Genomic DNA, 12237 nt, shown 5'->3' on the forward strand with positions numbered 1-12237 from the left:
TGATTGTAGGTCCTCACTTTTCACCACATTGAATATTTTGTGCCCATCCCTTCTGACCTGCAAAGTTTCTATTGAAAAATCAGCTGAAAATCTTATAGGAGCTCCCTTATAAGTTAGTAGTTACCTTTCTCTTGCTGCTTTTAGGATTCTCTCTTTGCCTTTAACCTTTGCCGTTTTAATTGCAACATGTCTTGGTTTTGTCCTGTTTGGGTTCACCTTGTTTGGGAGTCTCTGGCCTTCCTCTCTATTTCCTTTGCCAGGATAGGAAAGTTTTCAGTCATTATTTCATTAAATATATTCTCAATCCCTTGCTCTCTCTTTTTTCCTTCTCATACCCCTATGCTGTGAATGTTGTTATACTTGATGTTGTCCCAGACGTCTCTTAAACTCTCCTCAATTTTGGATTCTTTTTTCTTTCTGCTGTTCTGATTGGGTGTTTTCTACTGCTTTGTCTTCCAAATCTCTGATTGGATCCTCTGTTTCATCTACTCTGATGGTGATTCCTTCTAGTGTATTCTTCATTTCAGTTACTGCATTCTTCACTTTTGACAGGGTCTTTTTTATGGTTTCTATGTCATTTTTTGTGCTTGCTATCCCTTTGTTGAAGTTGTCACTGAGTTCTTTGAGTATCCTTATAACCACTGTTTTCATTCTGTATCTGGTAGGTTGCTTACCTCCATTTGGTTTAGCTCTTTTTTTCTGAATTTTTCTCCTGTTCTTTCATTTGAGATGCATTTCTTTGTTTCTTCATTTTGGCTGTCTTTCTGTGTGTTTCTATGTATTAAGTAGATCTGCTATTTCTCCCATTCTTGGCCAGGTGGCCTCATGTATTAGGTCCCATGTGGGCCCCTGGAATAGTTTCCTTTGTTACCTGCTATGGCTGCTCCAGGAGTTTCCTTTGTGTGGGTTGTGTGTGCACTCCTATTATAGTTGAGGCATGATTGCTATAGGCATCTTAGTGAGCAGGATTGACCTTCAGGCTCACAGGCTATGAGGTTTGGCCAAGTCCACAGCTTATGGGCTGCTCTATGGAGACTGACCCCAGTGAGTGAGATTTGCCCAGTGGTCTCTGGTGCTTATTCAGACTGCCTTTTGTGTATTCCACTTGTGGGGCTAATTGTGTGGTCCTCTGCTGTGGTCTGAAGCCCACCTCTAGGTATATGGTTCTGGACCCTTTTGCAAGGTACTCTCCTCCAGACTCAAGTTACCCACTGCCTGTGACTGGCCGGGGAGTACCTGGTAGGAGCTATAAAGCAATCCATGATTGTTTGCTGCCTGTGCTTATCCTGGAGACACATGAAACAGGCTATGTTGTGAACTAAGGAAAGCTGTGACTACCAGTACCAGGCTCGGGATAGCTCCAAAAAAGCAAGGACACTCTAAGGCCTGCTGTCACCTGCTGGCTCTGTGAAGGTTCAGCCCCTGATCAAATCTCATGTGGTATACAAGTTGGGTGAGGTGGGGTCTCAGGTAGTCACCAGCATGAGAAGTGCTATGTTCTATAGGTTAATTTAGACTCTGGTTTGGTGCTAGTGCTGAGCCTGAAGGTACTCAGCAAAAATCTCAGAGCACACTGAGGCCAGCTGCTGCCTACCTGGGTCCTGCAGACTCCAGTAGTTTTTCAAGAAAGAGTGCAGTGCAGGTAGGGCTGGCTCCTTTTGGAGAAAGTGCCTCTGGCTTTGGGGGAATTGGGTGAGGTGGGGTCTCAGGGAGTCAGTGTGGTGTAGCAGCAGCACTCACCAAACCAATCAAATTCAGATTTGGCCAAGTGGGCTCAACACAGGCAAAGTGGCACCCATCTGCTGACTGCACTGAAAAAGGATCCCACACAGGGAAAATGGCAATTGTTCTCCAGTCCTGGTGCTGTCACTTCCCGAGTTACTCTCCCTCCACTGGAGCCCAAGGTGAGTGCCTGCGAGTGAGAGAGTCTGTCCTTAGGCTGTTTAAGAAGATGCCTATGTTTCTCACAGCCTTCCTTCTCATCCAGATTGTCAGTACCCCCATTTTTTTCACAGCCAGATGTTGTGGGGCCTCCTCTTCCCGGCACCAGTTCTCTGGGCTGGGGGGTCCAGTGTGTGCCTGTGATCTCTCTCCTCTGGGGGGAATCTCTGTGGCTGAGATATCCTCCCTGTTTCACAACTGCCTCATGGAGGTTGGGACCAGCCCATTTCATGTCTCTACTACTTCTACCAGTCTTGACGTAGTTTTTCTTTGTATCCTTAGTTATAAAAGTTTTGTTCAGCCAGGTTTCAGATGATTTTCCAGTTTGATTGTTCTATAATTTACTTATAATTTTAATGTGTTCATGGAAGGAAGTAGGCACAGTGTTTATCTATCCTGCCATCTTGGATCTTCTCTCCTGGATAGCAATTTAAATTGAACTAAAATTATTTAAGTGTACAGCAAAATTTTCCCAATTTTTTGGCTTCTTAAAAAGATAATGATTTTACTATTTATTTCCAAGGTGTTTTCAAAAATCAAGTTGAAAAGTAAGATGAGCACCAGATTTTTCTGATAGTGGTTTTTAGAAACATTGAAATAGAAAGTGAGAGGGATGTGTGTATCTATATGCCCACATACAGGTATTCAGTTGATTGTAGCCTTATTGGGCCCTCATGCTTAGTCAAAGACACTCATGTGGAAAATAACTGGCATTTGGGCCTAAATATTTGGGATGATGGGGAGGAGGGTCACTCACATAACTAAAGCCAGAAGCCTTTTTAAATGAATGATTTCTTCCACTTAAACAAAGGAGGAGAGCTTCCAGCTGTCTAAAACCTTTCTTCACTAATCTGACAAAAATATAAATATTTTTATAAATATATTATTTACTAAGCAGAAAGCTTTTGGGGAGGTGGTAGGGCAATAGAGGAACACAGATAAATGTGCCAGCAGTAAGAGCTTTATGACCACACCAGACCCAACTGTCATTCCTTCGGTACTTCCTGTCAGTCTGACTAAATTCTGTCATCCCTCAACCCGGTTTAAATTAACAGGTAATTTGTAAATGTCACTTCAGGTTAGGCCGCTCATTTTGTTTCTACTCTACCAATGCAAAGTCTAGGACTAATTTTTCTTGTCTTCTTTTAATAGGATTTTCATTTATAAATAGAATTATGTTCTGAAAATAAATTACAGTAAGTGATGCACAGAACGGGTAGCAGCAGCCCTTTCATAGAATTTCAAGCACCTACATCAGAAGAGATTAATAAAAACACTTCAAAGGCTAAATTCTATTTAAGCAAAAGACAGCTTTTGGTTAATATTTAATCTGAGTAACTAAGATCTTGGTGGAAAATATAATTTTTTAATATCTAAATTAATTTTCAAAACAAAACCCATTAATTTTGCTTGGAGAGTTTATGCAGTGAGAAGGTTTTAGTAATGTATTTGTAGAGAGAAAATTAATCACTTAATTTTGTGGTGAAAAAATTAGCTTTTCATATTGTATTTGTTCTAAATGAATTCTTGTTATTTGATCAGGTATAGTGCTTTACTATTCTTTCTCCTAAGCCTTTCCCATCACAAGAGGCAAAGGAGAAGGCTCTAGGGGAAGAATGATCTTTTTCTAATTACTCTTCCATGGCTGCCATGCCCTTCACCTGGTTTTTCTGGCAAAATGTCTCAAATTTGAACCCCCAAAGTTCTCCACTCCTAAAGGTTGCAAGCCTGGCTAATGGGGTTTATCACATGGAAGGCTTTTGGTACTGTCATTATAGTAGGTTCATTGCAATCGTGGAATTTTTTACAGAGAGGAAATTAGGGTTGGGCGATGCAGTAGGGGATCATGTTAGGTTGAAAGGGAAAAATGAGAGCTCTTGCTCTTTAAGTCACATGACAAATGCTCACCAAATGTTAATTGATTGTTTGAGACAAAAGGTGTACGTATGTATCTATATGACTTGAATAAAGAAATTCGAGAAACTGTCAAGTTGATAATTTCTGTAGTCTTAGTAGTTCTGTCATTTATTACATTTGTGGCCTTAGATGTGTTCTTGCTCCTCTCTGAGTTTGAGAATGCATTGTCAATTTATGCTACATCTGGTCTGATTCAGTGAGGGTTTATGTAGCTGAACTTGTTGTCTAGCTAAAATCCTATTTTGTGATAGTCACAGGCCTTTTAACAAAACCAAAGTCTTTACTACTCTCCTAATTAGGACTAGAGATGGCTGGTCTGAGAGAGCTTTTGTCCTTCTTCTATCTGGCAGCTAGAGCAGCATCATTTTTAACAGAAAGATAAAAGGAATCTAATACTTAGTATCTGAAATTAGTTTAACAGAAACTCCAGGTCTAGACCATCAAACCATTCTGACACTGTGTTCTTTTACCTTCTCTTTTTAATCTATTTTGCAAACACTCTTTGGTCTATTCTCTCCATGTTAAGTGGGAGATGTGGAGAAAAAGAAATTCAAATTGTATTTAATCCGAGAATTCACCAAATTTCTTCTCCACTTCTTGGCTACTGTGGTTCAATGAACAAGTTCACCAATGTGGACTTTTTCATTCTCCAAGGTGATCATCTTCTTGCTGCACTTAGATGTTTACTAATTGAAGTCATATTATCTCATTACAAAAATTTGGGAAATGGAAAAATTATTACTCAAAACCCCAACATCCTGACATACTGTTGTCATATTTCCTTCAAGTATTCTTTTCTTTTTGTATCAAGTTTTTAATTCTAATGTAATTTTAAGCAGTGCACATATTATTTATAGCATTTTCTTGTAAAGTGCCATTTCTTTTTCCCATGGTTTTGCACAGCTTTTATAGTGATCATAATTCCAAAAGAAAAGATTATTAATTAAAGGAAACACAATCATAATTCTTTTAACAAATATCCATATTACATTCATTTGGGAATAGTGATTTAGAAGAATTTGTGTCTGTTGCTTTTTGCTATTCACAACAAATTTTTCCCATTGACAGAGAACTAACATTTTATCTCAGAAACAGTGTCACAATGGGTGTGGCTCCATTTGCTCAGTGCCAGACCTCTCTGCAGAGTCCACCTGGTAGAGATGGGGTTCTGCATTTCCTATCAAACGCCTGCCTGTTTAAGCTTGTTTGTGTACCTAAAGCCTTCTTTTTAGTAGATGATGTATGTCATAAAATATTTGGCTATGAATTCAGAAAGAACAAGGAGAGAGAGTGAATGAGAGACAGACTGACAGAGGATCATTTTTCCTGTTGCCTTAAATAATTAGAGAAAAGAGTATTTTCACCCAACTTTTTTCATTCTATTAATAGCATTTTTACTTTAGATCTTTTCCTTTACGTCTTGCTTTGGGGGTGCGGCGGGGGGAATGATATAGAATGTTATGGTGGAGGGCCAAGGAAAACAGTATTTTAAATCTCTGAGTCATTATATTACCTTTTAACAAATTGCTACCAAGAAACAATGAATGAATTTTTATTGACATAGAAAGCAGGATTGCTTCCTCCCTCTTTGTCACATGTACACACACACATGCCTGCTCATGCACACACACACTTCTTAATTGAATAATTTCACTCTAAATTCTCATTAGGATTAGAAGCATTATTGGCAGTGCTAGGTGACTTCCTTTTAAAAATTGGTCCTCATTTTAAAAAATAATAAGTTTTCTTCAGGTTTGCATTGAAATCATAAGTTAAAACTAAAGCCCCAAAAAAGAAATGTAGCATTGATGAGTGCCATTTCCAACTTTACCATTAGTTTATCATGTGAGCTAGTGAAAGAGCATAACTTTTATTCCCCCTACAGTATTCTGACTATAACTAGAAGAAATAATTGGTAAGGCAGAGACATATCATTACCAGTCAAGCTTCATGAAATTGACTTTAAAAATCTTTGCAAAATATAAAGCATATGTTTAAGAATAATATTAATTTGGTCTCAGGCAGTTTGCATGTACTTTTTAAAAAACACGCACTAAGAAAAAAAACAAACCTGCTTTTTATTTACACAGCCCAGTACTTTGAAATTTCTCATGGCGTAAAGCAGTCCTTCATGTACATAACCTATGAATTATCCTTGAAATAAAATGTTTAATTACAGTTGACATTTCTGAACCCATTGCAGGTGGTGCCCATCTGAAGAGTGACATTGTTTACTACACTACAAGGCTCCAGGCCTAGTGTCAGAGATTATAAACCAATTTCCATCCCTGCTTTAATGCTGGTTTAATATCAGAAGAAGAACTTTACTGTGTAAATATTAAACATTTTGTTTAAATATTAAGTACCAAAGGTCTTTTCCTTTTGATTATTAAAACAGGAAGAGCCCCAACTTGGAAAGAGGTGCCTTGTTGTATTAAGAAAATGACTGGTTCTTTACCTTCAGGTTAATTATCACTGGCCAGAGATGCGTGCTCAGGCAAAATGTCAGTTGCCTGCTTGTACCATTGTGAATGTCGGTCATTACACTGCAAGGGCTGACCGGCAGTCCGCATCACTAATAACGAGCTTATTAGGAATTGTGCACTTTCACTTGCTCTTTACCTCAGAAGTGGTCTTATGGTAATTGACAAAAACAAAACAAAGCAAGAAATTGCTGTCTCCTTGATGGAAGACAGTGAATCTCAAGGAAGTGACCCATGAGTGACCCAATTGTAGCATTCACTGGGTTTGATCATCATCAAAACTGGAGAGAAGATAACTGTATACAGGGCTGAGAAGAAGGGACCCATTGTGAACCTATGCTTGTTTGCCCACCTAAGACTGAAAGTAAACCAGGGAGGTGGACATTTATGAATACCTGTCCTGTACACAGAGACTCAAGTTGGATGCAAACTCTCTGAGAGTTTGCATCTCCCAAGTAATTGCAATAGGAACTACTATGAGAATATTGTCAATTCTTCTCAGTCATGGAAAAATGAACTGTGTTCTTTATTCTGTGATACATAGAGTTTGCTAGCTTTGTTTTTTTTAATTTTCTGTTTTGTTTGTTTCTTTGTTTTTTAACGTATTGTCTTAAAATCCCTGAGTAGAACACTCTGCATCTATTAGGCAGGTATGACAGATCCAGATGTTGCTCTTATATTCACAGCTGTTGGGTCTATCTTATTGAAGTGCTATACAAAGGCACATAAACTTGGGTTTTTGGCTTTTGATATTCAAGTAAACTCAACACCTCTAAATATGGAAGTGTCTTTAGAATTCTGTCTGAGAAAGATGAGGAAACCAGACAAATCTCCTTAGGGGGATGTTTTAGAGCACAGCAGCTTTGATGGGAAAGGGGAAAATGACTTGTCTTCTTTTTTTTTTTTTTTCCTTAGAACTGTTAACCCTATTAATATTTACATTTAGATGATTAGATGGCAACATTACAAAGTAGCTTATAGGACATGAATCAGTTTACCAGTACCTCACAAGCACTTTTAAAAAATCTCTTCAATTATTTAATCAATTAACGTATGTGTATATTGGACATCTATTTTGCACCTGGCACTGGTGAGAGCCTTTGGACATTTAAGATAGATCTAAAAAGTCAAGATAAATTTACTTGATCCAATTAGAAAAGCGTTTTACGTATTATTCTGTTCAATGGTAGAAAAGTAAAATTGGCTAGTTAGGGTGTGATAAGATTTTATAAGACATTAGTAATCAGTGAAATTGTTTGGAGGGGTACTATCTTTGAGCTGTGTGGTTTGGGCAGACTTATGTCACAGTCATAAGAAGGACATTTGGTAAAGGGAGAGATTGGGATCGAAGAGTCCTGCTGGAGGCTATGGCCATTATCTACTGAGGGATTAAAAAATAACTTAGGTTAGTGCAGTGACAGTGGGAATGGACAGGAAAGATGGTTTCTAGAAAATTTTAAATTTGATGATTACTAGTAGCTCTTAAAAAATTTTGTTTCTCATTATTTTTTCTTTGTATGAGGAGTGTGGAAAATATAACCCCATGGCCAAAGAATGAGTCAAGGGTTTAAAAGGCATTTATCGCTTTCTTGGTCAGATTGCTGACACTGTGTGACTGGCCTTTCTATACCTTCTGGCTCCCCTACCCCTAGATTCAGCATGACGATAGCAGATGATCTAACTACTAGATAAGATTTTAACATGTTTTAAGCTTCCAATGTGAAAGTCTCTTTGGAATTAAAGGAATTATTTTTAATATCCATGACTTAATTTTTTTTCCATTCCAATCTGTCAAAGGGAGAGGGTATCTTGCATTTTGAATCAAAGTTCATATATTATTAATCTTTTAAACATTAGGTTCTTTTTTACTCATGTATGTGTGTCATTGATGAGTATCCTTCAAAGATTTTCTTTTTGAAAGATTTAGAGTGTTGCTTATTGAATTAGATAGTTTAATATGATGTCATTTGCAATGTCTACTTTAGAGAAATCTTTAACATTCTTCCTTAGTTGAGATTTATTTAGTCTTACAGTGTTGTTTTCCAAATGTGAATATACTTTAAAATGTTAGGAACTTTTCATGTTAAGAGTCTTCATATTTTCTACCAATATCTCCTGCCTGCTTTTCAATCAAAAATAATCATTGAGTTATTATATAAAAAGTTCTCTGCAAATACACACTGAAGAAGTAACAAAGTGAAAGATAACTTCTACTCTTCTAGAAAATTACAATCTAGTTGGGAAGACCTGACATTTAAACACAGTGATGTTGCTAAGTGGCATATAAGTGGTGAAATAACCAGTGATATGCATTCATTCAGAAATATATCCATTACACAGCAAGCACATGACAAGTATATAATGTATTAGGAGATAAAAGGTGAACTCCAACTGAAGAGGTCTTTGAATTGGGTCCTGAAGAAAAGTAGGATTATGATAGGAAAGGGAACATTTTCAACTAAGGCACTCTCTTTGCAAAGTTATTAAGGCGCCAAAACCCAAGCTATGGCCAGGAGAGACACAATAGGCCAGGAAGAGGCTGCTCTGATGTCTGTGGTTAATCCAGATTCACAGAGCACAGATAGAAATCCTTAAGAGTGTTGTAAAATGGGAAATATGGGGGATACTAGTAGATGTCAAGAAGGAATAAAAAGAAGGAGTCTTAATAAGCTAAACTGGCCTACTGCCTTTTGAAAAATGTAACTGTTTAGAATTGTGCAATGGGATTTTCCATTCATCTCATAAGAAAAGATTGTTTTTTAGCACTGTGTCCTAGTGTCCCCTGCTCCTTCATCAGAGGTCACTTCCTCCAACTCATTGGAAGCAAATGGAGCAATCAGTTTCCCCCACTGTCGATTTCTGTTTTGAGGAACCAGAATCATATTACATTTTCAAAAGTATTATTGACAAAAGTGCTTCCATTTCACTCCTGGGCACTTTATAGACTATATTGTTCTTAGAAATGTTGACATATTAAAACTCATGCAATGTGAAGGGTCAGGGATAAGATCTCTGGAGATTTTTGAAACAAGAGTCACATAACAAGAGATTGAGCATAATTGTCATATTAGGTTAATATTATTCTGTAAATACAAGTTATCATATTTATAAATTGATACTATTTTTCAGAATGAAACTTATTATTTCTTTGAGTTCTTAGAAGAAAAGAGACCTCATAAATCTACTCACAGTTCAGGAGAAAAAAAAATTTTTTCAAAAACCTAGTGTTGATATGAAACTAGAACAATTTTTCCAGATGAGGACAAGTACATTAAAGAAATAATTGTTCTCTACCTGAAGTTGGCTTTGTATATATTACATTCTTTCCTGCAGACCCCTTGATGATATGCACCACTTTTGAATCTTTCAGGAAGCATGAAATGTGCCATTTTCAAGATATTTTGACCTAGCTTCTAGTTACCAGGAAAATCACTTGCAGTTTTGAATAGAAAAAATACATGTCTTCACAGTAGATTTGTTTAAAGATTTGGGAATTGGGGTTTGGATGGTTGTGTGTTTCACAATGGAAATGTTGCTGAAACTTTTTACACAACAATTTAAAAACATTATGGCAATTATAAAATAATAAACATAACTCCCCATTAAGCATGTGAGTAAAATAGCACAGGCTGCAGTTTATTAATATATTTTGTTGAAATTTATTCTACTTTTGGTTTCACTGGAGGCAAACTTTCAGAAAATATTCTAACTAAACATATTGATATTATTTTAGGATACCAAGTTTTAAAAGACTAGGACTGACCTTCTGTCAAAAGGACATTATGTTATAAAAATGTTTGCTTAGCGATTTCATTGTTTTTTATGCACTATTGACAAAAATCAAATTTTGTTTCAGAAATGATTTCAAATAGATCCATTTCTGTTCTCCTGACATTTTAAACTTGCTTACGTAAAATTCTTCTTCTTCTTCTTTTTTTTAAATTGAAATGGGCTGAGCATTTCACAAGTCAGGATGTATCCTGTGGTTTGGAATGATTGTTGAACTAAGTTTAAAAATATGGAAGATACTAACATAGAGAATTGGATTAGCTGGGGCAGTTTCTTTCATCATTACAGAAAGACTAAGGCAGAGAACATGTACTACCAGGAAAGGTGCTACCTGTTTCTGGCCTAAACAGGCAGAATCAAGAAAGTCTAGATTACATTTTTCTTAGAATTTACTGACATTTTAACCTACATATCAGTAGTTGTTTATCATCAGACTTAAGATAACAGATTATATGAGGTGAAGAGGAAAGAAGGCAAATTTATTTTGTATCAAGATTAAAATTGTATCAGCATGAGACATGTTGATACAATTTGTGTGGGCTGGTAATTTTCACAATTGCCTTACAAGGCAATAATACATTTTCCAGCTATTCAAATAATATGTATTACAGAGATTTGAAGGCAAAGGAAACGGCTTTAATGGAAAGAAATACAGCCAGAGGTACCCTTCATTTGAAACAATGCATAGAAAGGATCCACTATTAAGAGTCCCTCATATGAATGATTGCTTGTCCTGTATATCAACCTAATCCTATGAATTATAGCAAATGGATTCTTGCATTTAAAAAAATATATAATTACTTATAAATTTCTAATTCCAAGTAGCATAAATTAGGGAGTTTCCTTCCTATTATTTCAAACATAAAATCCCATATCCGTTTTACCTTTTGAGAGGTCTGTGGACTGGAAATTACATTTCAACACATTCAAATTATTACTGAGTTGATCCTAAGGGGTAAATTTTCAGTGCATGGCAGTGGGATTTGGTTGTGTAATTCTTATTAATACTAATAACACCCTGTTATTGGACTCTGAAACATACCTGAAGAATTTCTCCTAAAGCCTAAATACATGAAAACAATTTATTTTAGTCAAACTCAATATCAGACATAGTATATACCTTCTTGGAACTAGAAGAGAGAAAATATTATATCTGAATATTAAAACAAGAAAGACTTACAATTATAAATAAAGATTACTTGAACTCATGGAACAAAATTTATATGGCTTTTGCATCTTTTCAAACATATACTGGGTTGGTGGAGAAACAGTGCAAGAGCCAAAATAAATGACACATCAACTTTCATGCAGTACCTATGAAATGAGTCATGCCGTTCCCACATACATGCATTGGAATTCTGTGGTGCTGTGTTGCCACTGATTAGCAGGGTCTTCATAGATCTGTAATAATTTGGAAGGTCTGGACTCAATTTAACGTATGGGCCTTCACTGAGTTTAGTTTGGTTCTCATTCTGCTTTGTTCGACTCTTCTAGTCTCTGAATGTAATGAAATTGGTAGCCAATACAAATTGACTCAAAAATGACTCACCCTACTTAAATCCAATCTTTGAGAAAACGTTGCCTAGAGAGCGGTTGACTTTAGACAATACTGTACCTTGCCATGAGTTTGTGATAGGTATTTTTGGGATTGGCTATTACTCCTTTGGCAGGCATTACCTTATGTACCTATGAAATTCCAGTGCCCCCCCACTCCCTGCCCTACAAAGCCCACTTCAATACTTTGAACATTGATTCATTTTCCTAACTAGACATCCATCTTCTCTAGTGGCTGCGTGTAGGAGCCTTAGTCAGACTTAAAGCATTCTAACTTTAGGCAAATCAGTTATCTTCCCTGGGCTTCATTGGTCTCTTCTGTGAAATGGGGATAGTAACAGTACCTATCTCGTAGGGCGGTTTAGGGAATTAAAGGAGTTAAGAATTGTAAAGCTCTTGAAACAATGCCTAGCATATAGTAGGCATATTATAGTACCAAAGACCTTTATATATAATCCTGTTATAAGTATATGGTAATATTTATAGTCTTTCTTCTGCTCTCATCTTATGCAGCAGATCTTGTTTTGTCTGCTCAGGTAAACGGGAAAGCAAA

This window comes from Rhinolophus hipposideros (genome assembly GCF_964194185.1).
Source record: "Rhinolophus hipposideros genome assembly, chromosome: 8".
Taxonomy (NCBI): Eukaryota; Metazoa; Chordata; class Mammalia; order Chiroptera; family Rhinolophidae; genus Rhinolophus; species Rhinolophus hipposideros.